At 43.5% G+C, this 27,669-nt stretch overlaps 1 protein-coding gene across 4 annotated transcripts in view; it reads left to right on the plus strand.

The window, feature by feature from the left end:
* ATXN1 (ataxin 1) overlaps positions 1-27,669 on the plus strand; it is a 445,788-nt gene that overhangs the window by 345,020 nt on the left and 73,099 nt on the right. For 3 of the 4 annotated variants that reach the window (XM_068160813.1, XM_068160812.1, XM_068160814.1), the window contains one exon: positions 9,629-9,754. The gene's annotated coding sequence lies outside the window, so the exon portion shown is untranslated. Of the gene's footprint in view, positions 1-9,628; positions 9,755-21,558; positions 21,641-22,100; positions 22,137-27,669 lie in introns of all 4 variants that reach the window. The other variant, XM_068160811.1, reaches the window with a different exon arrangement.

The raw sequence follows: 27,669 nt of genomic DNA on the forward strand, positions 1-27,669 counted from the left end.
TTTGTCTTCTAGGAGGCAGAGAGAGTGGAAGTGCCTCCAAGCATGCCCTGAATGGTCCTTAAATAATAGCTTTTTGGAAACAGATTGTACCTAAGTGGATGATTTTTCACTGGGGGGTGATAGCGTGCCAAGGGTGCTGGTTCCCACATGTTTCGTGCTGATGTAGGTTTTGCATTGGACTAAAAATACGGAGTGAAATCACTTGGAGCAAGTTGGTACCTCCTGGCAGCAGCATGAGCTAGTGGATGTGCAGGTTGTGTGTGTGTGCTGGGGGTTTGTGTGCAGGCACATGTTGGGGGGTGCTCCTGAGTTTGAAACATGAGGCAGTGCCAGACTCCAATGTGTTTCAGTGTTAGAGCTGCTGAATCTGTGAGAGGGAAAGACAACGTGTGTGATTTCTCCAGCTTGCTCGAATTCTGTGTGAAATGGGGAATTTCCAGCGGTGAGGTTACTCCAAGCGCGATCGCACCAGCAGGTTTCACGTTGCGCCTCGGCATGCGTGTGCCTCCCATGCATTTTGTTACTGCCTGCTCACTCTCATTAATTTGCATTAGGTGTGAAAGGCAAAGGCTTGTCCTAATTATCACTAGTAGATGATAGCACAACTGAATAACAATTTTCTGATAATCAGGACTAACTTCTGCCCTTGGATAATTGCTGGTAGAGGAAGGATTTGGCACATGGGATTTTTTGTGTGTTAATTCAGTGTCTTTGCTCTGTGGCAGTGTCCTGAGGGACAGGCCTAAGGGTGAATGAAGCAGAAAAGTATCTTTCCAGGGTGTTTTTTGTTTGGGTTTTTAGGATTTTTTTTGGTAAGCTTTGGGCCAAAATCTGCATCCTACCCTTCTCATTATGTTTGGAAACATTGCTTGGCCCCAGATTTTCTCAAGGTTTGCATTCTTCTCCAAGGTCTAACAGCTGTCATGGTCACTTACCCATAGTGACAACATCAGCTCCTCAGTTAACTTCTCATTTAGTGGTGTTCATGAAAATAACAATCACTGCAAGAAAACAAGTGGTAGAGATGCAGCATGTGTTGTACATAATTATAATGTATTGCCTTTTAAACAAATTACAATATAAAATGAGATTCATGGTGCAATGCCAGTTTATTTGAAAGAACCTTACATTTGTCCCTAAATCTTACAAGCCCTTAACTACAACTTCATTTTTTGCATGCCACTCACTTCTAAGATGATACTCCTTTTTTTGGCATTATTAATTACCATTATTGTTGTTACTGTTATTATTCCAGGAGACCTGTATGGGAGGAATGCTGAAATCTGGATTAAAAATAGCATTTTTGTGTCCTCCCACTCACTGTACTTCGTGCACAGAATGCCTTTTATAAATGCAGACTTGCTGCTTGGCTAGATAAAAGAAGCTGTCACTTAATTTCCATAACAAAGTTGTTCCCAGGAGAATTTCATTGTTTTAGCAATAACATATTTCTAAAAGAACTTGTGTTTTGCCTGAGAAAGGTAACAGAAATGAACTTCTGAGTGGTTATTCCACAAAACAATTAAGAGAAAGCAAGACTGTCTTGATGTTATGTAAGGAGATTTGTATGTGTATGGACTGCATTTCATGTAAGACAAGAATAAATTCCAAACTGAAAATCAAATTAGAAACACCCTTACACAAAACCACTTCCCCCACCTTGCTTGCAGAGACATCACCTGTCTTTGTCAGCACTCTGCTGAATAAATTTGGTCATATCCTTACATTCAGCCCTACTTCAAAAGGCGCTTGCATGACTTCTGATTCAGATGCTTTCCTGAATTAAATGCAGTCATGAATAATCATTACCAACTATTGCAGTGCATTCATTTTGTTACCAGGTATGTTTTTCCTCTTGGGGGGGAATAATCTCTGCATGCCGTGATAAGGCTGAGCACTCCTTGAAGTGGGGACCCTGGTTTTGCTGTCTGTACATCTGCTATTGAGCACGGTGGCCCTGGCCCTCCTTGGCTGCGTGCAGCATGCTGTCACGGCCTCTCTCACCACTTCTCCATCTTTTCCCACTCCTTCTCTCAGCTGGTGTATGTCCCATGCCAGCATGACGTTTCTTTTTCTCTGAAAGCTGAACATGCTAAAGCATGTCAGAGTTACAGCATCAAAGAAGTGCTGATATAGGAAGCATATGCACTAAGCAAAAGGTTTTATGTCTCATGTTTAGTTATTTCCTTTTTTTTGGGGGGGTTATCACATTTGTCACCCATTTTGAACCATGTTTGCGTGTTGCTAAGTATGGCTTGATGCAGTTGCCCCTAAAATCACCTATAGAGGCCACTGTGTGTGTATAGGCCTGATTACATGTAATCAAGAACAAAAGGGAAGAGGAGAAAAACATTTTCTTTGTAGTCAGGAAAGCCTTTATAGAGTTGGCATCACACTTAAAATCACATTGTCTGAAAGAAATGCAACAATTTGGGAAATTATTATTTATAGGTTGGTTTGTGAATTCAGGATGTGATATTCTGACTCACCCAACAGCAAACATGTTTGCACTCTGGCTGGTATGACTCACGCTGGCATTTGTCTCAAGTGTGGCAATTGTTTTAGCCCTCAGCTTGGTGCATGATGAATGAACTGGCCAAGGTCCCCTGTTGCAGATTTACTACGTGCAGCTACGCTGGTAAAGGGCAGGCTCAGCTGTGCAGTGTTTCCTGTAGCACACACGCACGTGCACATGCACATACACGCACGTGCACGTGCACACCCCCCTCCAGTAATACTTTACTTTTAAATGCTGGATTCATAGAAAGGAAATGCATAATTACAGTGCTGGTTTGTGCACCACATAAAGCAACCCACATCAAAAGGTATGCGCCATTAATGTTTCAACAGGTAATCTCTGGATTTACTGCCAAACCGAGTTCCTGTTACTTAGCACGCGGTGTTGAAATCATTGAAATCTTTGTTGTAAGCTAACATAGTCATCTTAATCCTGCAAAAAAGTTAGTCAATAGTGCCTTTGTTTTCCAGCACTGCGTTTCATGTTACATCAGCAGAGCAGGAGACGTGGCTGTGCTGGAAGCAGGGAGAAGGTAAAGGGTGGGTTCTGGGCTGGCTTCCTAAGGAAGCAAGACTCATGTGGTGGCATTGTTGGTGCCTGTGCCTGCATGTGTGTCCCTGGCCTGATGGTTTGTGTTACTTGGGTCCTCCTCAATACAACCTGCTGCACGGGTAGAGGCTATAGGGAAGCTGCTACCTGAAAGCTTTGTCTAAGTAGGTGGACCAATGGCTGTGGGAACCTGTGGCTGAGCCCAGGGCCACAGCCGCAACTCTCATCTTACTGGCACCAGGGAATTGGTACAGTGGACTTCTGCAGGGATTACTGTTGCAACAAAAATCAAGGCTTTTTGCCATATTTGTACATGCTAAACTCGTAGAACTGTCTTCTTCAGGTGGTTTACGTTTGGCTTGTTAGAATATTGCAGATAAGCAGGACCTCAGCTCTTGGGTTTGGAGCTGCTGGGTGTTTGAGACTCGCAGCATTTGGATGCCCCTTCAGCACCGTCTGTTTGCAGGAGAGCTGTGTCAGCTGTCTGTGGCAGTTACTGTGGGATGTCTGTGTGTTTAACAAAGACCTAGCCCTCGAGCCCATTCTGACCCAAGACTCATCACAAGGGTGCTGCAGTTCTTCTACTACGCAGGAGTCTCATTGTCTCAGCTCAGGGCTGAGATGCACTGTTTGCGTCATAGCTCCCACAAAAGGAAAAGAGAAATATTTACATCGTATAACAGAAGTATTTTAGAGTGGTTATTTTTATTTCTTATAGCTCTTCAACATTACTGGCTCTGAGCCTGACTTGTTATGTACCATTTGCATTCTGTTCAAGTCTCTTCAGCTTGGGAGACCTGTAGGAATGACTGTGTTACAAACATGTAGACAGCACAAGTGGTTTTTTTACTTAAAACATCTGTGTAAGAATGAAGAACGCCGGCACACTAGGATTAGATCTGTGTTGGAGCTCCCCCTCTTCCCTCTGGCTATTCCTGCTTTGATAGCCATGAGAAATTGGCAAATAGGGGTGCAGTTACTAGGGTAATGGATTTTTGTTAGGAAGTATATCATTGACATCTGATAGGAGATATTAGTGAGGTATTCTTCTTCTTCAAATTCTGTGCTGCTACTTCTTAGACAAAACAATGTAGACATGGTCCCGTTAGCTTTCCTTTTGCCTGAGCCTGAAGACAGGCACAATGAACACTTAATGTTAGTTGTGCAAAATCAGTTCTCATGTTTGGTAGTGGCTCCTGCACTGGCAGATGTGAGCTGTAGCCTTGCCCCTTCAATGCCATATTCTGGTCCTGTCTTTCTGCTGTTTGCAGACTCATGTTCCCATCCTGCAGCACTTCATTTTCTCAGTAACTGAGCACTGACACTAGAAATGCAATTCACACAGGAAAGCTGCTCCAGGCTGGGGTGGCTCATGAATACATTCACAGAGCAGGGGAAGGCATCATGTGTCTTTATCCCTCAACTACAAATTGCAGGGCAGGATGGATTGCTTCCTTGTCTGAGCTCCATGATCTGCATGGGACTTTTCTGGTTTAGGACCCGCAGGATATGCAAAGTGCTGACAACTTGATTTACTATTGCCTTACACCCAGATACAGTTATTCACTCTGCAGAAAGTGGGTGTAACACCTTGTGAAGTTGAGCATTTCACTATAGACCACATGCAAAGCCATGGGAGGTGCCTGTTCAGGTGACAACGCTGTGGAAAATCAAGCTTCAGATGAGGAATGGATACTGAACAGAGATCAGAGTGATGCCTGCTTGTTTAATGCAAATGAAACCTCTTCTGTGATAAAGTGATATTCCTTCACCCTAGCCTTAAAGTAAGCATAGTGGTGATTTAAGTCTTTCTTTTTACCATAGGGGAACAGTTAACAGAAAGACTTAGCCCCACGAGAAGCAGCTGTTGTACACTAGACAAATGTCAGGAGATTGTCAGATGGGTGAAGTTTGGCATGGCTGGGGGAGAGAAGCTTTTATTAACTTGAAATCTAAAAGATGGTGGATTCTGGTTTCTTTTTAGTTTCCATTAGAATCTTTTCTATATGTGACAAAGCAGTGAAACCTGTTGAAAAGAATGTAAAAGGTTTTTTTTTTCCTGAAACGATAGATGATGTGCACATTAATTGAAACTGCACGTGCTCCAGGAAGATACAACCTTGCTTTTCCCACTTGTGGTGGGGCAGGATTGAACCTGTCTGAAAGTATTTCATGCAGAGGGAGAATAAAGGAGGAAATGAATTATGGTTTTATTTGAGTTAAAGGATTAGTTGTGGGATAATAGCGAACAATCAAACAACTTGGGAACAACGCTGCCATCTCTTAAACAGTTTTATTAGCTTATGCTGATTTGTGAATTAGGAAACCAAATTAGGTGATGCAAGAGAATACAGAATGGCAATTAAAAACCAAACCTGCAGGAAAAGACTAGAAAAATAGTGTTCTCTCTTTGCCTGCTCTTCAAAGCAAGATAGAGAGCATGACCTTTTCTTGGAATAAATACAAGTTATTGTAAGAGCCAACTTCTAGTTTTCGATTTGGCCAGTTTGCAGTTGATTGCCTGTACTGTGGTCCTTATTTGTTGGTTGCCCTGGGGTCCAACTTTAGTGTAAAAATACTCTAAAGAAGTAATCCCATGTTCTTTGATTTGAGGTCTTTTCATCTATCAATTAGATTTCTAATCTGTCAACTCAGTGTCCTTTCCTTGTACTCAAAGGCAAGGCTATGCTGTGTTATTGGAACAGCCATGATGCTGTGGGACCACAAAAAACAGCTTGCTTGTGTAATGCTTCCCATTTATGGATGAGATGTGATTGGTATCCCTGTATGTGATTCATTGACCATGAAGCTTCAGTAGCAAAGCCTAGGTAAAATCTAGTTGTACTGCAAACTGGCCTTCCTTTGATTGCCCCTCCAAGTTATGACCCTCTTGTGTGTTCTGAGAAGATTATGTTGTCGCAGCTGATCAGATCTGCATACCAAAAGATCATCCCAATTAAAGAATGAGGGCTCTGCTCTTCAGGCAAGGATTGTGCTTTGAGAAACAGTGTGTTCCCTGTGAGTCCTGAAGTTTGTGTCATGCTGTCATTAAATCTGAAGCATAAAAACACCTGGGAACATTTGCAGGCAAATGTGCCTTGCCCTTTGCAGAAAGAAGTGCCTACGGGTAAGGTCAAATGAGCAAGTTGTAGCAGATTAAACTAGCTTGTGAATTTCCAGTACCTCATATGCTCCATAATAACTGGCTGTGTGTGCAGTGCACCCTCTGGTATATACAAGGTCTCTCCCCTTTTTTCCCCGAGGGGTAGGCTAACATGCTTCATGTCATCCTTCCTATGAAATAAGAGTCCATGGAAAAGGATATCTGCCATAGACCACCACTGCCCTGTATCACACAGATGCTGCTTGTGTCTTATTCCAGTGTCCACATGCTGGCAGGGGTCTGCAAGACAAATTCCAGGGTGATAGCAAGAGAATTGCATGGTTAGCACTTAATGCTGGCTCCTGCTTCAGTGATCAGAGGCCTGGTACAGGCAATTGGAACCTTGTCTAACTTGAACAGAATCAAAATCCTAATCTTGCTTGCTGGACTTCATGGAAGGGGTTCCACTCAGTGTTTCAGCCCAGTGTTACATGGTGCTGACTGCAGGGCTCCATGCAAGCAGGAGCTGCAAAATCTGGTATGGGAGTCAAGGTGTGCATGGAGTAAACTTCCTTCCCTGCTCTTTCTTTCTTGTAGTCCTTTGGAGTCCATTTCTAGGTTCCCCTGAATGTTGGATGACAAGAGATGAAGATTAAATGATGGAAGTTCTAGGGGATTTTTTGGATGGCCAAATTATTGGGGGAAAACCCCAAATAATTTAAAAAACGCTGAGGTGTTCAACACTTAGAAACAAAATGTTTGGAGGATTTTGAGCTCGGAAGGTTTTTTTTCATCTTAGATTCACATAACTTAAAAAATAAAGGGCTTGAAAATCAATTATTTTGGGTTAAGCAAAATTTTGAGGGTTGAGTTAAAAATAGTTGGTGTTTCTTTTTTTTTCTTTTGCTTTTGCTTTCTAAACCTAAAAAGCTTATTAGATCATGTCTGACCATGTGCTTCTCTGTCAGGTAAGCAGCAGAGTCTCATTTTAGTAGAGGAGAGAAGCTGTTGGCTGAAGTCTTAGAGGTGTAGCTAGGACCTGGGTAGCTCAAGAATCTTCAGGTTGGTTGCAGTGCTTCTGTCACACAGGAGCTGTGCTTCCAGCTCAGAGTTTCTTAAGCTGTGGAAGACTTCTGTAGCATACATCTAGCGTTACTGCAGTCTATCGGGCAGAGGATGAAGGACACATGTAACTGGGAATAGTGGTCATCATTGTCATTCCCAAGTGCCTTGGAGAGTCCCAACCAGCCTAGTGTCTGGTTCACAGACACTGCTCTGTGAGAGTTTAGCCTCAGGCATTAAATCCAGGAGCAGTTTTACACCAAAGCTGAATCAACTGGAGAAATACCGGTTTGGATGTGGAAGGTTTAGTTGTTGTTGCTTTGTCTGTTCAACTGGAATTGACTGTCTCAGTAGTTGTAATTGTTGCCTTCCCGCTGCTCTTCACCCATGAACTGCACTTGTCCATCTGTCTGATGTGTTTCCTGCCTTCACGTAGGATGAGATTCATCTGCATGCATCTGTAGCCATCTAATCTGAGCTCAGTGTCTAGACTGGCTTTATGGAGAGAAAGAAGCAGACCTTTCTAGAGAATGATTCATTCTGTCCTAAAGGAGATGCTTGCGATAGGTCAAATTTAATAATCTTCTGGATTGTCTTGTTTCCCCCAGTGATGGTAAAGAGAGCTTGCACTGTCTGAGGTGCAGACTCTTGTCCTGTACATATTTTCAGTTCAGGGCCGTGGATTCTGCTGTAGCGCTGATGGGATGGGATCCATGGGCACAAATCCTGAAAATACACGTGAAATGTTTAAGGAGCGTTGCATCGAGGAGATGGGAAGGGTTTGTGGCACAAAGTGAAGCTAAGAATTTAGGAAGCTTGAGAAGACCATGGGAACCTGAAGGAAAATATGTTATGTATTTCCCTGTGGAAATACACACTCTAATTTGCATATTCTGTGTGGGGTTCTCATAAAAATGAAGCACAGCAGTTTTCACAGACTGCAGTAAAAAGGCAGAGGGTAGTCTTGGTATCATGAACAGTAAGTCCACAAAGACTTTCTGTCAAAAAACAAATATGAAAGAACATCACATTATTAAAAATCTCAGATGTGAAAAATGCTGGAGAATAACAGGAGTACATGAGTGTATTTTTGGTTTCCATACTCCTCTGTTGCTGTTTTACAGATATATACAGAAATAGATAAGTGTTTGTGTGTCCCCTTTGAGGAGTTAATTGAGAGCAAAAGTCTTCCTGTATGGATGTCACTGCACACAGTGGGCTTTGTTTGCAGCCACAATCCCAAGTATCATATCATAGTATCATAGTATCAGGGTTGGAAAGGACCACAAGGATCATCTAGTTCCAACCCCCCTGCCATGGGCAGGGACACCCCCACACTAGATCAGGCTGGACAGAGCCTCATCCAGCCTGCTCTTAAACACCTCCAGGGATGGCGCCCCAACCACCTCCCTGGACAACCCATTCCAGGGTTTCACCACTCTCATGGTGAAGAACCTCCTCCTCACATCCAGCCTGAATCTCCCCACCTCCAGCTTCATCCCATTCCCCCTAGTCCTATCACTACCTGAGATCCTGAGAAGTCCCTCCCCAGCCTTCCTGTAGGCCCCCTTCAGATACTGGAAGGCCACAATAAGGTCACTTCAGAGCCTTCTCTTCTTCAGACTGAACAGCTCCAAGTCCTTCAGTCTGTCCTCATAGGAGAGGTGCTCCAGCCCTCTGATCATCCTCGTGGCCCTTCTCTGGACACCTTCCAGCACATCCATATCCCTCTTGCAATAGGGGCTCCAGAACTGGATGCAGTACTCCAGGTGGGGTTTCACCAGAGCTGAGTAGAGGGGGAGAATCACCTCCCTCAACCTGCTGGCCACACTTCTCTTGATGCAGCCCAGGATCTGATTGGCTTTGCGGGCTGCAAGTACACACTGAGAGCTCATGTTGAGCTTTTTGTCCACCAGCACCCCCAAGTCTCTCTCCTCAGGGCTGCTTTCCAGCCAGTCACTGCCCAGCCTGTATTTGTGCCTGGGATTGCCTTGACCCAGATGCAGGACCCTGCACTTGCTCTTATTGAACTTCATGAGGTTGGCTTGTGCCCACCTCTCCAGCCCGTCAAGGTTGGAGTATTATTTTTCCTTCCTCTTGTAATGGCAACAGAAGTATCCAAGAGCTATTTTAATTATTTATCTGCCTCAGCGACTCTAAACTGGGTTTTAATTGTTGGTAATGTGAAGTACAGAGCAAATAACTGTTCCTATCCTAGATCACTGTTTGATGTATTCTCACTCTATACTGGAATCTCCATCCTGGGTGCTCATTAAAAATGCATTTTCTTCTAGGAGATATAGGCATAAATTGTTCATTTGTGAAACAGCTCTGTAGATTTTCCTCTTTTTATCCCTTGCTTTCCTTCCTTACTTTGTTTTGCTTTTCTTTTACAGCTCTTGTCTTACTTTAACTGAAAGAGGAGAAACAGCAAGGACCGGTGAGCACTCCCAACAGATTCTGAAAAATCTTCATGCTAGAGGATACTCCAGAATTCCCTGAAGAGTAACATAGTGAATGTTGTGAGTTCCTAGCAGTGATAATGCATTTGCTCCTTTACTTGTGCTGAGCATCTCTTCGCTCTGCCGAAACCCAAGTCAGATGTGTTTGGGTTGGGCTGCAATGCCAGACTGAAATGTCTCTTTTCTTTTTTTTATCTTTTAATGTCTTCAAGGGTAGAACAGTGTTAGCTAAGCAAAGATGCTGAGTTTCTTTACCTTGGACTCCTACAGTTATTTAATACATTGCTGTCGCTTTCTAGATAAATATCTAAGCCTGTATTTGAAGGGCTTGTGATTAGGTAGCCTAACAAGAAAGAAAAAAATACAGATAACAGTTCAGCAGTCTACAGGTCAGACAGAGGAGCTTTATACAGGCTCATAAAAGGGTTGGAGTTATTTGATCATTTTCAAGTTAGAGGAATGCAAATGCAGGTATTTGTGCCTAATATTCCAAACTCCTATTGCTTTGATCAGTTTGTTACATTGCTTTGAGTATTTTCAGTAGAGGTGCTCCTCACAGAGGTTTGTGTTCACGGGAATTGGAGTAGCTCTTCCTCTCCTCTTCCTCTCCTCTTCCTCTCCTCTTCCTCTCCTCTTCCTCTCCTCTTCCTCTCCTCTTCCTCTCCTCTTCCTCTCCTCTTCCTCTCCTCTTCCTCTCCTCTTCCTCTCCTCTTCCTCTCCTCTTCCTCTCCTCTTCCTCTCCTCTTCCTCTCCTCTTCCTCTCCTCTTCCTCTCCTCTTCCTCTCCTCTTCCTCTCCTCTTCCTCTCCTCTTCCTCTCCTCTTCCTCTCCTCTTCCTCTCCTCTTCCTCTCCTCTTCCTCTCCTCTTCCTCTCCTCTTCCTCTCCTCTTCCTCTCCTCTTCCTCTCCTCTTCCTCTCCTCTTCCTCTCCTCTTCCTCTCCTCTTCCTCTCCTCTTCCTCTCCTCTTCCTCTCCTCTTCCTCTCCTCTTCCTCTCCTCTTCCTCTCCTCTTCCTCTCCTCTTCCTCTCCTCTTCCTCTCCTCTTCCTCTCCTCTTCCTCTCCTCTTCCTCTCCTCTTCCTCTCCTCTTCCTCTCCTCTTCCTCTCCTCTTCCTCTCCTCTTCCTCTCCTCTTCCTCTCCTCTTCCTCTCCTCTTCCTCTCCTCTTCCTCTCCTCTTCCTCTCCTCTTCCTCTCCTCTTCCTCTCCTCTTCCTCTCCTCTTCCTCTCCTCTTCCTCTCCTCTTCCTCTCCTCTTCCTCTCCTCTTCCTCTCCTCTTCCTCTCCTCTTCCTCTCCTCTTCCTCTCCTCTTCCTCTCCTCTTCCTCTCCTCTTCCTCTCCTCTTCCTCTCCTCTTCCTCTCCTCTTCCTCTCCTCTTCCTCTCCTCTTCCTCTCCTCTTCCTCTCCTCTTCCTCTCCTCTTCCTCTCCTCTTCCTCTCCTCTTCCTCTCCTCTTCCTCTCCTCTTCCTCTCCTCTTCCTCTCCTCTTCCTCTCCTCTTCCTCTCCTCTTCCTCTCCTCTTCCTCTCCTCTTCCTCTCCTCTTCCTCACACAGTCATGTAGCTAAGAACTTGATACAGCCGTGGCATTTAATAAAGGAAACCATTCCCATGAGGGATGGCGAAAGAGAAGGCATGAATCTTTTTATATTCATTCTTTTTCTCATGAAGCTCAGTGCTTTTCTGGGCTGAAGGAGGCAAATGTGCAGTTCAAATGTAAACATCTTTACAAACAGAGAAGAACAAGAATTCTCTGCTTGCTAGCTTGGGGAATAATTCTCATGTTTTCATTATAAGGAACCTCGAGAATTCAAAATTAGGTAAGTTAGGATTTAAACTCTTCAACCCAAAGTATGCAGTGCTCCTTCAGGATGCTAGTAGTGATAAACCAGCTGCAGATCCTTCCAGTCTGAACAAATTAGTTTTGTGCTTCTAAATTTAGTAAACACAAATTTATTTTCTGACTGCTAGGTATGCCTGCTAGCTCCTTGAAAGTAAGTTGGATGCTCTCCTTTGCTCTGCTTTTCCCTTTGGGTTCAGGCTTTGAAAAGCAGATTGAGGCAGTCTTAAGCAGTGCTGCTTTCCCCAGAGTCACTTGCAAAACAAGTATTAGAGAAGACACTGGAAAATCTTCAGCATCTCTCTCCTTTCTGCATGCTTCAATATACACTGAAATAGTTAACAAAGCTGACATTTGGAGTTGTTAGTTGCTAGTACCTCTAAGCTGCCAAGTTAGTAACTCATTAAGATGAATAAGGGGCCTCTGAGACCTGGAGCTTCTCACTGTCTATGTATCCAAGCAGACGTGGCCCTACCACTTGGAAGGACTTACGTGAAACCACAAGGGCTTACTTTGCACACTGATGTCTTAATTGCAACAGCAGCACCATCTCATGCCTGGGAGAGCATTCCCTGGGTCTTCTAAGGCATGTAGTGTGCCAGATCTCTCCATGAGAGCAGGAGGCAATCATCAGCCATTACAGGGAATAAAGTATCTGTTGAAGGTGCTGTCAGTGCGGTGATTACATTCTGCTCTGTCCTAAATGGTTTAAACTGAGCCCACTTAAAGCAGTGTGGTGGTCTGTTACTGTGGTGCCAAAACCCCAAATTACACTCATGAGGCCTGGGTTTGTGCAGAAGAAGCAACACTCTTCTCACCTGGTATGGATGGAGAGAGAAAGTGCTGTTGAGAATATCTCTCACTGTGGCATCCAGGACTGGTTTGCTTCAGGGGGTCATTCATAGGTGGTGGAGAACTTTTCAGAAGTTCCTTGAGAATGTATTTGTCACCTGGCTTCTGCTTGGAAGACAGTGCTTCAAGAATGGGGTGGGTGGCCAGGTTCCTACTCTTGGCTCACCTCTGTCCTTTTTTCTCTCCAAAAGACAAGAATACCAGAGATGAGGAGGGGAAAGGAAATCCTCACAGGCAGTGATTTGACTGAAAAATGCTGCTCTTGCTCCCTGTGTTTGCAGGGTGTTGTCAGGTTAAGATATGCAGAAAGCAATTGGAACTTCCCTTTGTGAGTGGTAGCCGTGGTCATACCTTCCACCGTCTCCCCCAGCCACCCAGGCAAATATCAGAGGTGGGGGAGCAGTAAATTGGGCCTAGTGTCTTGTATCCGCCTAGAAACTGCCTGTTTACTAAACAGAACAAATTTCTCGCTTCCTTTCTCCTGCCCTACTCATTGAGATGAAGCACATTTCTGGAATAGCAGAGCTTGTGCAAATCAAGTCCATATTCCTCTTTTGCAGAGAGAAAAGAGGATGTCAGGAGGATTTGTTAAGGAGGAACATTTATTTCACTTAGTGAGGGATAAATACAAAGTGAGGCAAGGCTCCTTTGCTCTTGCAGAAGAGTACATTGCAAATTCCAAAATAGGGTTCTGTAATTTTCTGGTAGGATTTAGGTATCATAGGGTTTGGGGTTTTTTTGGGGATTGGGTTTTTTTTGTTGCTGTTGTGGGTTGGTTTGTGGGTCTTCTTTCCCTTCATGCTGAAAACATATGCTGCAGCTTTTTTGGAGCGCTAGCTGCACAAGCACAAACACGTACTGACAGGAGCAATGAATAAACTCCTCGTATTCCTCACTTGCAGGCATTTCTTCACTTTTTTTTTTCCCCTGTTGTGCTTATGTGAAAACCTCTGGCATGGTTTGTGGAAAATGAAGAATAAATTTCTAAATCCAGTATGTGTCAATAACTGAAACATCTTCAGTTGATCTTGTATCTATAGCTGTTATTTTGGGCAAACTGCAGATGGCAGGATAGTAAACATCCCCACTCCTCACTCTGACAGACTTTCCTTGTCTGCCTTTTATTTGATCCTGCTGCTTTAAGGGCTGATTGCAGAGAGGCTCTCGGGGACTGCATCCACACAAGGCTTAGCTCTGGTCCCATCACATTTTTGAGCGATGGCCTCCTTTCTCCACTCCCTGGCCCCCCTTTGCTCCTTTCACCGTGGTTCTATCTGCTTCCTTTACCCTGGTCCTATCTCATCCATACTCTGTTGGCTGCCAGCTGTTTTTCCTGCACCTACATCGGGGCTGGGAGTGGCAGCTCCTGGAGCTGATATCAGTTCTGCTTCCTGAAGTGCCTGGCCCGGCTAGTGGGAGCTCTGTGCACCCTTTCCCTGAAGCATCACCTTCTCCTCCTTTTGCAGTAGTTTACTGTGAGAAGCCTTCTCTCACCCCTTGAGCCTCAACACCGAGTTTGTGGCGTGCTTGGACGCGATGCCTGGTGTCTGTTCAAACAGTGATGAGCTGTGCATGCCTCAGAAGAGTGATGGGAAGTTTTGACACATAGAGCCTTAATGTTTCTGAATGTCATTGCTTTTTGAATCACTTTGGTATCCATATACTAAACCACTTCAAGGTTTTCTATGGAAATTACCAGGCTGTTGACAAAGGAGAGATCTGCGTGTGTCCATTCTTCCAAACAAGAGCCCAGCACATGCCACTCAGTATTCATGGGGAGAAGGGAAAAGGGAAGACTCACTGTCATTTGAGGAATGTCTCTCAAAAATGGCAGTAATTTATTCCCAGGCATTATTTTTCATTAAGAACTGCAGACAGCTGCAGCTTCCCTTTAAATAGAAATTGCACTCTTGTAGTCATGCTATACATAGGGCTTCAGGTTTCTGACATTTCTCTGCCAAAAATCAGAAGTATTTCTCACCAAATAAATGTTTATTCAGAAAGTCTTATTTTCTGGCTTCTATTTCACATCATGTGTTTCTGCTGGCCAGAGAAGAATGGCTCAAGGCTGACATTTAGGAAGAGGAAGCTGAAGCAGTTTGGGTCTCTTGTAGGGCTTCAAAAAACAGTCTGTGATTGTAACTCTGTGCCTTTGCTTTGCCAGTTTGGTTTAACTGATGAATACTGGATTAAAATGGATGTTGCAGAAATACAGCAGAGCTGCTGTGTCTGTGCAGAAGTGAGGTGGGCGGTGGTAGGAGCACATCAGGTCAGCTCACCGACCCTGCAGCTGCTCTTCTCTGAGCACATGGGTTGCAAACCTGCCTTGGTGGCACACAGCAAGCAAACTCTCTCGATAGTGGGGGATTCCATACGTAGTGGGTGTATGGGCATCTTTGGTCAGTGTGTGAGCGCTGGGCTGTGTCTGCACCATCCAGCAGGGAGGTGGCCAGGGTGACAGTGGGTCCAGCCGTACATCACCAGCATTCAAGGACCACCACAAGGTCAAACACCTTTTTATTCATGTCTGTTCAGCTTCCTTGGATTTGCCTCTTTCTTCTCTACATTCCAGTTGGCTGGCTCATCAACTCACAGATTCCTAACCTATCTTCCTTGCTGTCATTTTGGGCCTGGATTGCTGAGCTTCCTCTTTTGTCTCCAGGGCTTATCTGCTGGATCCATACTTTCAGTTTGGTGTTCCAGCCCCTACCACTCCAGTAGATGACTTTGCTGTTTTAGCACCCCCAGTTGGTTGCCTTTTGTAATCTGTGGCTATGATGTTCCTGTCAGATACAAGATGTCTTCCTCTTCTCTCTCTTCCTTCAGTTCTCCCTGCACCCCTAAATTTATGCAATCTGTGTATTAAAATAATTTTGAGTTAGGTCATTCGTTAGTCTCTTGGTTTCTTCTTGGCCGATGTAGCTTTCAGAGAACAGAGAAGTTGTAATTTCTCCAGGGCTAAAATCCAAGTCTTTGATAGGCAGGCATGATGCCTGAGGCCACTACATGTTGCTACCAGTTGTCAGCTTTGTAAAACTTACCCTGCAGAGCAAAGAAATCTGGGCACAAAGATTGTTCTCTTCTCTTACCATGGCAAGCTTGTAGTTTCCCAGTCTGTTCTGCCTTCCCTTCATTGTCTTCTGAGCAAATGGCTGCAAGATTACGACTCCCATGTTTGGACTGAGAACAGCTTTTGCCTGAGCAAACAGATTTCTCTTTGGCAGTCACTGTAACTGCTGCCCCAGCTTTTTGCTGTCAGCTTTGTTTCATGATTTGGCATTACAGAAGTCCAGGAGGTACTCTAGTGAGTACACACTGCAAGGAAGGCAGGTAAATGGGTTTGTTAATGGTCATAATACTAGAGTGGCTGCAGCATGATCTATTAGAACAAAGCATCTCCTGTAGTTCAGTGGTGTAGTTTATGGTTGCTCTTACTTTAACTTGCTGTCACCTAGAGAAACTTTTAGGTCCTGGCTTGGCAGCACTCCTCAGTCCAAGAGACGTCCAGTGAAACCAAGAAGCAGTGTTGGGAACCAAGCCCACCCTTTACAGACTGATAGCATGGCATGAAAGCTTCTCTAGTATTTACAAGTTGTGTCTGGGATGAAGCTGACCAAAACACAGGTGTCCCATGACCATGAGAGTATTTCTTCTGCTGATCCTCTGCCTCTCCTCTGTTTCATTGCTGCTTTCTTGTGCTGCTGTGTTAGTGAGCATCACTGGTGAACTGGTTTGCTATATCCATGATGACCCTAACAGCATCTAGTAGCCCACTGAAGTTTCTCTCAAAGCTGATAATGTTGGTGGCAGCAGCAGGAGGAAGGGAATAAAAACTAATCTCTCCTAAAGGGGAGGGGTTTTTCCATTTTCTGTTTGGAGTATGCATTTAAAAGGAAAGGCTGCTGCTAGTGGTAGGTTAGTTAAAGGGATGACAAGCCCTTTGTAGCAGAGCACTCTTCTGAACAACTTGTTCATTCATATTTATTCCAGGTTTGTTTGCATCTTGCCACGTGTGTTGATCCTGAATGCTTATGTTGGGAAGAAATACTAGATACTCTTACACAAACTGGCAGTATTGATACTATCAGTGTTCCTTCCCATGAGTTTTGTGTTTCTGGTTGTTAATCACATTGGTGTTTCCAGCTGCAGACACTGATGAATGTTTCAGAGGCACCTGATGCCACAAAGGTCAAGAGGAGGAAGATAAAGCAGCAAGTTGTCAGGGTTGTTCTTAGCTTTTTTTCCCTGTTGAGATGTCAGAACTAGAGACAGGCTAAGGAAACCTGAGATGCTGTAGTCTTTTATTTATTTCTAATGGGTTTTCCTGGCAGCTCTTTAAGTAAAACAAAAAGCCTCCCCGCTATGGTAAATCAAGTTTATTGCACTAGTAACAGAGGGAATCTGGGGAGCAGGGGCTGTATTAGATGAAGAGAGGAAGGTTATGTGTGAGTTTCTGGGCCAGGTAACCTTCAGTAAGAATTGGGGTGGTGATTTATAAATTACCTTTGTCTCGCTTCCAACATTGGAACTGCAGTGAGCCCTGTTAAAGCATTGCAAAGTGCCAGTTGAAAGAAGCTGGGTAAGAGTGATTTGGCTTCCCTGATGGGTGGGCTTTGTGACCAAAGCTTGGAGATTCCTTGCGATAGAGAGATGTCCATAACAGAGCTAGCTGACAAATGGTGTTTTGAGCCTTCAACTGACAGGAGTTTGTTTGTCTGGTAGGTAAAACCTCGCTTCTCAACCGCTTGATTTAGCATTTCTGATGCAAATTATTCACAAAAAGGAACCTCGGGTAACATGAACCTCTGGTGAAGTAAAAAGTGAGTTTGACACTCAGTGGAGCAACAGGAAAAGCACTGGAGAAGCTAATACTTTTCATGTTCACAGTTCAAGTGTTTTGGGTCTATTTTACATTTTTTCAAAGGAGTGTTGCTTGTTTGTTTTCTTGTAAAACTGTGCACTGCAAGCAACTTGGTTAAAAAAACCAGCTTCTTATGGGGGGAAAAGAGGCAAAATAATGTCTCTGTCATTCAGTCTTTGTCATGTACTGCTGCCATTTGTGTAGGAAAGGTACTCATAACTTGTTTCTGAGTTAGTACATGTCCACAGTGAGAATTAGTAAGGTTCTTTTTAACTTTTATTAGATACATTAAAATGTTTGTAAAACTATCTTTATTCAGCCTGAGGGATAGCCTGCAGAGCGATCAGGGAGATATAAGAACAAGCACTTCCTTCTTGTTATCATTGACCAGTCAAACCAGTTCAACTGAAGGGGTTTGGCTTGGTGAGAGCAGTGCTGCTGCTCCTGATGACATTCACAGAAAGGGTGAGTGAGCTGCAGAACTTTTTATGTCTTCATTATAGGGTGAAGTTTCTCCTTAAATTAAATGAAGCAGGCAGTCTTCATTAGCTCTGGGTTTTCTTGTTGTTGTTGTTGTTGTTATTCTAATGTAATTATCACTTTTCTTCAGTTAGCCTTCTGCTTGCCTTCTTACAAATAAACTCTTCCCATCTGGAGAGTATTTTGAAATGAGGAAGGTACAGTGAAGTAGTGAAACTAATATTGGCACTGTGTTATTCCTCTCGGTCTCTTTTAACTAACTAGAATGCTATACAAGGAAATAGAAATAACAAATACATGACAAACATAGTAGGAGCTTCCTCCTTCCAAAAAGACTGTGCAGAAGGACTATTGAATTACCTGCCTAGGCCCATGCAGTGGGAGAAAGCATCACTCATTGATCTGTAAGACCCCTTCAGCTCTCTGCTTCCAGAAAGCAGCATTGAGAAGTGAGGATCACCTCACTCTGGTCTCAGATGACAAGGCATGTTGCTTCATCAGTGAGTAGTTCTTGGCCATAATGAAATGCCTGCTGACTGCAGGGTGTAAGAGAAGCTCAGTCACGATGGGTCTGTCTATTTGTGCATCTGAGGCCTGTGCAGAGATTCCCAGGCTGACAAGGTGCTTTGCTCTGGCTAATTAGGCCTGCTTCTCCCTTTACATCTTCTCTGATTATGCTAATTAAACTGAGCAGGGTGCTGCCTGACACTGGTGAGAGTCATACAAGTGTGTCTGTAGAGCCCTGCCCTGCAGTGTGCCCTATAAATGTCTGAGTGTGCTCAGCACAAGCCCACGAGTCTGTGCTGTGTAGCTGTGCATGCAGCACAGGTATTTCCTGGAATTTCATTGTATGTGCTAACCCTAATCACTCAGCCTTGGGTGGTTTGATGGGACTGCAGTGAAGATACTAAGCATTGGGGAAGATCTTGAACAACTTGCTGCCTGTGCCCTCCTTGCTCTCAGAAAAACATATGCTACTAGGTGCCTCCTGTCCTGTTCTTTTTTTTGTTGTGTGTGAATGTCTTCCTGGTTCTGGACGTGGTGGTCTGCACCTCCCAGGGGGTCAGGGAACAGAACTATGCAGGCAGACAATCAGTAATGCTGAGACTGAGGAATAAAAGTGTGAAAAGCTCGTACTTTCTGGTTTTCATCCTATTTGCCTGTGTAAGACTGGCAGAAAAAATGGGTTGGCAGGTTGAATTAGATTGTGAAACCTCTCTAATTAGCTGTGCATTCCCCACTCCACCTCTCCTTTCTTCCTTTCCTCCCAAGTGGGATTCTTGCAGAATGAAATTAGTGCAGGGATAGGTGACTTTCATAATCTGGTGTTTTAACATTCAGTTCCAGCTTTTGCAAAATACCATTTCAAAGGCATTGGCTGAGCTCACCGAAAACAGGTTTTAGAAGAGACTATAAGAAACAACCCTGCCAAACACCGTTCTCAAAATTGACAACAAATACAACTATTTTTGCTTGTTATAATAGCAGTGGCTTTTTACACTCCTGACTGTTCTTCCTCTGACTGGCACCTCCCTGAGAAATGCGGTTGAGAATGAGTGCATAAATATACACACCCGCCTATCGGTGTGTACATTGATTTTAGTGAGCCTGGGAATGTAAAAGCAAGTGCAAAAAGATATGCTGGTTCTGGAAAATTGTTTGGTTTAGTTGCACAGTTCCTTGCTTTTTCTTAGTTTAAAAGGTGTGGTTATGTTCGGTGTTTGGAGCCTGAAGTGTGGTAGTTGGATCTCTCGTCTGTGTTTCATTCCATATTGTGAAATGGTAGTCCTTCAAAATATGTCAAGCTACTACCATGAACGAGTAGCTGTGTTGTATTATTTTCAGGAGCAGCAGTTTCCAAGACAGTCAGTATGATTGCAGCCATTAAGTGAGTAGAAAGTGTTTTGAAAGACAAGAAAGAGCTTTGCTGACTGGAACGGCTGGGTCACAGCTGAAAAGGAAGAGTTTGCTGTTTTAAAACATAGCACATATTTTAGACATTCTTATCAGGATGCTTCAGTAACTCAGTTGTGTGAAAGACTGATAAGGGAACGTGCAAGAGCAGCCCTCGTAATTTAAAGTGCCCAAATTTGGCACGTTCTGTGGTAACGTAAAATAGTAATAAATATAAATCTCATGCTCTGGAATTCTTGGGTCTGCTTATTAGCAGATCAGCATGTAAACACTGGCTCAGTGTGTCTAGTACTAGAAAGATATATTTTGTTCTTGTGAAGGGATGTGTGCTGGGTCTGCACTCCCAGAGCCTGTATAAGGCAGGCTACATTCGAACTGAGCTGTACTCCACATTCTCTACAAGAAGTCTGTTTTGTATAAACAATATATAGATAATGCAGGTATTTCACCAGGTTTAAATTCCCACTGTTAGTTACTGGTTTCTCTTGAGCTGCCATACAAGATCTTACCAGGAACACCTTAACAGGGCAACTCAGCCACAACTGCACATTAATATTGCTCCTTGGTCAGATTGGGACTGGCAGTTTCCAGTTTGATCCCAGATCTGCTCCCACGAAGTACATAAAAATGGTCTGAAAGAGTGGCAAGAGCTTTCTTCACTGAAAGAACTGCATTGGGATTGAAAGTGAAGAACGGCAAATGAAAGAACACCAGACCACTAGTGGCAGGGGATAGGTTGCAGTGTTTGGACCCCATGGCCCCTGTAGGCCTGTATTAGCTGGCTTTTTTCTGTGCCAAACTTGAGCAACTGGGCCTGCTTATTGACCTCTGCATGCTCTTAGGGCTGTCTGATGTGTCAGAGCTGGAGCTTTGAAGCAGAAGGGGGAATGGTGTTTATCAGTGGTCAGAGGGAAACCACCTTGTCAACACAAAGCCTGTTAGTCTGATGAGACCAGTGCTAAGGGTAATGTATAAAGCAGTGATAATTACTTCTTCAGGAAAGCAAATGGGAACTGGATAAATGGCCTTTAATTGAGTTACGATTGGTATTTTAAGGTTTATGGCATAATGCATTTAAACTCAATGAAGGCATTTCTTTGTAAATGTTCCTCTAGGGCTTCAAAACGTTACAAGAAGCAAATCAAGCTATCTGATTGTGATTGTGCAGAGCTAGCCTGGTATCAGCGTAGCTGAAACTGAAATTGCGCACATAAGAGTTCAGTCTCAGTGCCTATATTGCGCTGGAAAACCCAAACAATTAGCTATAGAAAAGACTTGTCATAGCAAAGCATCTCTTTTTGGTTCTGTGGGGTTTTTTTTGTCTTTCCATTTTTGTGTCAGTGAAGATGGTGTGGGAGACGAGGAGCTCAGATTGGTGATTGTTTGTCTATAAACTGTTTTACTGGAACAGAGACTGTCGGAAGCTTTCTCGTGGCACTTAGTCAGCCCGGTGTCTTACCTCAACAGTGTTTGACCCTTGAAGATGCTGCATGTGGCTCTCATCCAGCCTACCTGCCACATGAGTCTCACACAGTCTCAAGCTGCGCCAGGGGAGGTTTAGACTCGAGGTGAGGAGGAAGTTCTTCACCGAGCGAGTCGTTCGTCATTGGAATGGGCTGCCCAGGGAGGTGGTGGAGTCACCATCCCTGGAGGTGTTCAAGAGGAGACTGGACGTGGCACTTGGTGCCATGGTCTAGTCATGGGGTCTGTGTTGATAGGTTGGACTCAATGATCCTCGAGGTCTCTTCCAACCTTAGTTATACTGTGATACTGTGATGAGAGTAGATGATATGGTCATGCTTGCAGAAGAATTAGAGGAGCCCTCGTTTGAGGAACCATTCCCCTGTGTCAAACCACTGTGTTCTTGAAAGTCTTTCCTTTCTGATGACAGCTTTTCACTTAATTTATTTTAATGTATTTCAAAGGTGTCCCAGGAAGGAGAATTTGTTACCTTGATGAAGGAAGTCACAAAATGAGGGCAATGCTGTCTCCTGGCATCACCATATGGTACTTTTTTCACATTGCATTAATGCAGTAACTTGTAGCGGTAGCTATGCAGCAGCTCAAAGCAAAGACTGCAATAACTTTCACCTCAGACAGTGTTTGTCACTACAAATGCAATTATCTGTGTGGACCATCAGCCTTAAGACTAAGTGTGAGAGAGCTTGTGGTATGCAGTCTGAGGCATTTCTACCCTGCTGATGTTGAACAGGCTGACAAGCAGGTAGGAGACTGGTGGCAGAGGTCAAGCCTTCCTGGGCTTATTATTTGCCTTCTGTTTTATGGTGGAGCAGGGGAGAAATTGTATGCATCCTTGATACTTACCTGAAAACAATAGAAGCAATAGAAGAGATACAGAGGAGGATATGCAATTAGAGAAATAAAATGGCACTTCTCTTTCTTACCATTTCTTGCATTTACAAGTAAATTCAGTAATTCATGTCTTCTTGTTTTCTGTTTTTTTTAGATTCAACTTACAAAGACAGGAAACATTCTTCCTTTGGTAAGAAGTAATTCTGATGTGCAAAATTTTAACCTAAGGGCTGAGAGAAGGGAAATTTCATTGTTTTAATCAATAAGGAATCACAGAATTGTTTGGGTTGGAAGGGACCTTCAAAGGTCGTCTAGTCCCATCCCCTGCAGTGAGCAGGGACATCCTCCATTAGATCAGGTTGCCCAACTCCTGTCAAGCCTGACCTTGAATATTTCCAAGGATGGGGCCTCAACTACCTCCCTGGGCAACCTGTTCTAGTGTTCCACTAGCCTCATGGTAAAGAACTTTTTCCTAACATCCAACCTAAGTCTACTCTTCAGTATTTTAAAACTTAAGTGGCTCCTAACCAATTACCAATTGCTTTATCATTGTACCTGCAAAGGGAAAAAAGCAAAGTGGTAAAAATTTAGCCTTGGTAAGGCTTGACTGAATAGTGCTAAGCATAGCCAGATTTGAAGCATGGTGGAAACACTGGTTCCTTGGAGTTGGGTCCTTTGGAAGTTTATGAGGATACCTAATAGGAAAACTGGAGTTCAGATCCCATCTTATCCCTTGTTCAGTCTTTTCAAGGTTTCTGTTCTGATTCTGGTTTTCTTAATATAAGCAATCACCTCTGTGTCCTGGGTGTGGTCAGTCTTGTCCTGTGCTGCCTTTTCATGAAATGCATCTGTGAGGCCTAGTACATGGAACCCGGTATAGGCAGATGTTGCCTTTTGGAAGGAGAACTGTGTTTCTTGGTTCCTATGGTACCTTTAAAATCCTTCCCATTCCTTCCTGTCTGCAAACAGACTAGCTGGTGTTTAGATATTTGTGCATCAACTCCTGCAGCCCCTTCCTCTAGTGCAACCTGTGGTTTGGGATGACTCCACTGGTAGGGCACTGACTTGAAATCAGGAGATGTAGTAGCAGAGCCAGACAGAAAAGCTATCTGATGGGTGACTTGAGGCATGTCATGACCAGTCAGTGCTGCAGCCATAAAACAGAGATAATGATACTGATATCACTCCTTGGTAAAGCATTATGAAATGTTTTTGTGGGTATTTCTGCTTCAGAGACTGGGTGGGTTTAGCCTGGATTCCAAGGAAGTGAGGTGTGCATAGAGGTGATAGTAGTGATGTCTGTCTATCTGCTTGTCTGTCTCCATTCCCCCTCTCCAGTAGCACTGAATGTCTTGGCTAATTCCCATCAAATCTGATAGGAAGTAGAAGTCTCAAAACCAATTAAATTTCTACTTCTTGTGTTGCTAAACTCATCAGGCAGGGGTCAGTGCTGAGGGGGAGGCGACAGGCAAGCTTTGCTCTTGCTGACTCTCAGTGCTGCATTCTGTGGGACATAGCAGCTCTTGTCCATGTACCTGGCTAGTATGGCAGGATGTGAAGCAAGGCTGGGCTGTTGGGGGATGCCAGGGGAAGATGGTGCAGAAACAGGTGAATGTGGGCAATAGGAGAGAAACAGAGCACAAACTCTTCTTTGTCTGTTCTTTGCCACAATAGGATGTGTTACTAGAAAGGCTCCATCTGAATCTTCCATTCAAAATACTGGTAATGGTTTTGTTTCTAGTTGCTCTACACAGACCTTCTGCATGTTTTTACTTATCTTCTGTGTAGAGCTGGGCCCCTGTGCCACAAAGAGCTCTGAATATTTTCTGGCACCTTTGGTAAAACTTTTGTGCACCTTCCAGCTCCATGCTGCTTGTGTTTTATTTCTGCAAAAAATACAAATGTAGCGCTGCCTTCTTTCCCTTTAACTGTGGGGCTTTTCCCTGTGTGTCCTGTTCTCATAAATAAATTTTTTCTGTATCCTCATTATACATATTTAATGCTTGTCAGTCTCTGTTTTCAGAGACTGCTGAATTTCTCCTTTGCACAGCTCTATTTGTGCCTCCAGAGTGTTGGCTTTTCTCTGCACAGGGCCTCTCACTTACTTGGCACTGTTCTCTGGTTTTCTGGTTTTGTATTGCTCTGTACATTGAAGGCAGCTCCTGGGTAGCAGTAATAATCACAGGGATGCAAATTTTTTATCTGCTGTTTAGTAACTCAGTGGGGGCACATGTTTATCTTGTACACTTGAGTGCTGTTTTTCAATAGTACTGAATATACAATAGATAGATTTAAAGTTGACTAACCAAGAAAACATCCTCAAGGCTGAAAGAATAAGCATGAAAGATATGCAGGAGTTGCAGCCTGGTTTCTAGCCCTGTGTCTGGCATGTTGACATACGTGGCTGTAGCAGTTAGATGTCTCATTTATGCACCCAGATAATGCCAAGATAGTTTAAAGCGATCAGATTCATTTTGTGTCTTGGAAGAACAAGTTTATACTTTGCAAGAGAAGAGGTTTGCAAATGTTAATATTTTTTTTTTAAAGGGAAAATCTGTGTGAGCATCCTTGCAGTGGGAAGAAGGGTCAGGTAAACAAGTAGCCAGCTGGACACAGTCTCTGTGTCTTCTGCAAAGATAAATATATGAAAACCAAGACTCTGACTACCCTGAGGTCAGTTCTTTTCAACTGCTTTAGTGCAGGTGGATTTAAAGTTCACTTGTGTTGAAATGGAGAAGCCATGTCCAGGAAGGAACATGATGAAAAAGAATCAGTCATGGAAAAATACTGTAACCTAGAGTCAGCTTTGAAGTCTCTGAGATTTTTTTTTATTGACTTCATAGGCTTTAGGTTAGGCCTTCAGTAAAGTCAAGATCAGACACGTCTCTTAAATTATTTCTCAGGGATTATTTATGTGTGTGATGTGTACTTCTCTGCTATTTAATAAGAATCTCTCGTATCAAACTTGTTATTACTACTATTACGGCATTAGGCTTGTAGACCTTGGTCAAAGCCCATTTTGGCTAGGTATTTGAATACATGAATGGTAATAAAAACACTGTCCAACCCACAGAGGTCATAATGTGCCTGTGTATGGGTACGTGGGCAAGAATGGAGGTTTTGGACAAAGAGTATGTGCCTTGGTTCCCAAATCAACATGCCTTTGCAGTATGTTTTGCAGATGGTAGCCTGGGCTGTTGTGCAGTGAATGGACTTAAGTATTCCCGGAAGATTGCCTGTAACTTCTAGCTGAAAGTCACAGCTTTGAATCAGAAGGACTTTGATTAGTTTCAGATCTTTGTCTATTAGCTCATACTTTATTATTCTTTTTGTTTTATTTTCATGTACCTTCTGTTTGCATTGATGTAAGAGATACAGAAGACCTATATATGCAGATCGTGTCACGTCCCTTCCTCGCAAGATGAGACAACTCTCTGCAATGCATTTTTAAGTGTTTTGCCCTATTTAGTTCCCAGTGTCCAAACCTTATGACTTCCTCTACTTCTTTAAGGAGTTGTTAATAAGCCTTATGTCATACTCAGCCTCATTTTCACTTTTAAAAATGTCCTGAGTTGTACAATACACAATCTAACATAATGCTGTCTTGGTCGTTTATGATGTTGGACATGTCAGCTGTAGCAGCAGTACTGGGATACTGCAAATTGTCTGTCCCTTCATCACTTAGTGGAAGACGCTCCTCAGAAGCTGTCCACACAATACATCAAACTTCAAAGGAGAGGGGCTGTGCTCTGGACAGACACTGAGACTTTGAGATGTTTGGGTTTATTTGAAGCAAAGTGACTGAGCCTTTTTTTAACTGGCTAATTCAAGTGGTGTGGCTGCAATTAAAAGTTTCTGAAGGCCTCATCTCATCACTCTGCCTTTAACTTCTTTCTGTTGCTCTCAGTTCATTCTTATTTTCCTGTCAGTCCTGTCTGCTCTCTCAACACAACATTTTCATTTCTTCCTTTTTATTTCCACAGTAGATGGTGGAGTCACATCTCTGCCATCTGGAACAACTTCCCTGACTCATATTCTTTTTGAGTTTCAGCGTTATCCTTGCCCTCTGTGTGTTAATCTTCCTTCTAATAAAGCAATCACAACTTATGCCCAGAGGCTTCCATTTCTTCTCTGTTCAGTTTTTCTCCTCAAGACATGCAGCTTTTGCTGCCCTTTGATATGCAAGGTATATTGTGATATGTGCTTATTATTAGACAAGGAAGACCTATTTTAGAGACACCTAATCATATACTTAAGTCTAATTCCTGTTCAGGACAGCACTTCAGGGCACACTTACCTTTTCAACACACCCTTATCCCTTTGATTTCTGTCAGCTTCCCTGATTTAAAGTTAGGTAGATGTTTAAGTACTGTGAATAGAATAAAGCCTCAGCGGTGAAACACGTTTTTTTTATTGCACAGTCTGAAAGTAATGAAAGATTCAACTGAGAAGTAAAATTACAAATTGCTGTAACATCCTCTTAAGTCTTGTCTTGAAGAGGTTGAACATGCTGCAAAATCAAAAAAACAATCCACCAGCCTTGCTTTTCAGTCTGTTGACTCAAAACTTTTTCTCCTGGACACAGAGATTTTCAGTAGTTGACATAGTATGCAGTTGTTTTTGCTAAATTAAGAAAGTCTCAGGCTCTCTGGGATCCCATAGTAGAACTGCTGAGTTGCAACACTTGCATTAAAAAACTGAGGTTAGTTTATTGAGTGTTTGGACACAACTTTCAGAGTAACTGCTTTTCTCCTAGCAGCTCCCTTAAAACTTCCAGGAAATGGGGGGGGGGGGGGGAGGAATACAGCTAATAGCAAGCTGTGCCTGGGCACCACACAGACCCAGCTTTGTGCAGAGGATGGCTTTGGCATCTGGGAGCTTGGTGCACATTAGCAGCCATACATTCATAGACATAAACCACTGCTAGAGCAATGAAGGAGTGCAGCTGTGTGTTGTGTGAGCTCCAGATGCAGTCTATCTCAGACTCACCCTGAGATCATGGAAGATCTGCTCAAACTTGTGCCTCAGCCTGTAAGTCTGGGGTGTGGGGCACCACAGTCAGATAAACACTCACTTCTTCAATCAATGCAAGCTTAAATGCATTTTACCCCTACCCATTTTTCCCCTATCTTTGCCCCTTTCTTACTGTTTCCTTCTTCCTCCTACGCAGATCTGTCCAGAGGGCACCCACAGGAACACACATCCTCCCTAATTCATAAAAAGTGAGGAGGTGGGAATAATACCTGGCTTCAGAGCAGCCCTTTAAAGGAGGCTTATTTTAACATCCAGCTGGTACGGAAATCAGCTGTCCTTAGGAAGAGCACATCACCTTCAGTGTGTCTCTTACTGAAACCAAGAAAGGGAAATGCATTCTGATTTGTCCCAGGAGTAAAACTTTCTTGGTGTGTCTAAGGTACATCTTAGGAAGTCACAGTACTGCTGAGGAGAAGGGATAGGGAAAGTACAGTCAAAGTAAAATGGCTCAGACTGCTCTTGAAGTGTACTAAATCAAAGCTAACAATTTCTTATGGAAGCCTGCATGGTGCCACTGTGACTCAACTTTGGCCAAATCAGAACTAAGAGGAGAATGATACCATGGGCTGCATAATCTTTTCAGAGATTTCTAAAGGGTTGGGGTTTTTGTTTTGTTTTCATTTGGTTTAGGGTTTTTTGCTTGGTTTGCTGTCCCTGCTTAAGCATCCTCTCCTTGCTCTGTATCACAG

The sequence above is a fragment of the Melanerpes formicivorus genome, unplaced genomic scaffold (genome assembly GCF_026170545.1).
Source record: "Melanerpes formicivorus ecotype bairdi unplaced genomic scaffold, bMelFor1.0.p_v2 SCAF_53, whole genome shotgun sequence".
Taxonomy (NCBI): domain Eukaryota; kingdom Metazoa; phylum Chordata; class Aves; order Piciformes; family Picidae; genus Melanerpes; species Melanerpes formicivorus.